The sequence below is a fragment of the Brassica oleracea genome, unplaced genomic scaffold, assembly GCF_000695525.1.
Source record: "Brassica oleracea var. oleracea cultivar TO1000 unplaced genomic scaffold, BOL UnpScaffold09148, whole genome shotgun sequence".
In the NCBI taxonomy this organism is placed as follows: domain Eukaryota; kingdom Viridiplantae; phylum Streptophyta; class Magnoliopsida; order Brassicales; family Brassicaceae; genus Brassica; species Brassica oleracea.
The window spans coordinates 1-606 of record NW_013625669.1 but is presented as its reverse complement, the minus strand read 5'-3'; the positions used below and the strand labels follow the sequence as shown (position 1 = coordinate 606).

The 606-nt window shown below is 38.6% G+C and overlaps 1 long non-coding RNA gene across 1 annotated transcript; it reads right to left on the bottom strand.

Moving 5' to 3' along the window:
- Positions 1–7: 7 nt before the first annotated feature.
- On the bottom strand, positions 8–606 carry LOC106322182. Its single transcript, XR_001266275.1, has 3 exons — positions 547–606; positions 234–459; positions 8–145 (listed from the first exon to the last, which is right to left on the bottom strand). It is a non-coding gene; the product is annotated as an uncharacterized LOC106322182 (long non-coding RNA).

Sequence of the window (606 nt, the reverse complement as noted above, 5' to 3'; positions counted from 1 at the left end):
TTTACCTTAGAGGTTCCAGTCACAAACTGCAATAGACGGGCTTTGTCTTCTTTGCTTAATCCCTGAACAACCTCCCAGAACCACTGGATAACAGGGGATCCAGGACTATACCCAGAATATTCAGTATTCGCCCTCAGGTTATCCACTGATACATAATAACCCAACAAAAAAATGGTCAGAGGCAATAAAATTCTTGGCACAGGAGGATTATGATATATATAACTACTACTTACAGTCGATATCAGGAAGACCACTTATTAATAACTCCAGTTCCTTGTCGTTAAAAATCGATATTAGATCTTTAAGGATAAGTTCACTAAACCCTTCCAGGAATGCATTTATCTGAGGACGAATGGCTGTGGTTAATCGATGCTCGGCGATTAGGTCTACATATTCATGCTTATTCTCCTCAGTAACTTTAATGTTCCGCCCTCCAGGGATCAGTTCATGGTCGGTCACCTGCAATTGTTTTTTTTTAATGTTCGTTCAAACAAATTTCATTTCAAAGACACAGTTAAAAAAGGCTGAACAAGTTATAGTTGTTACCTCCGTTTTTTCATACAGTATTAGCTTTTCCTCATCAGCATCAACGCTAAAAGTGAGATC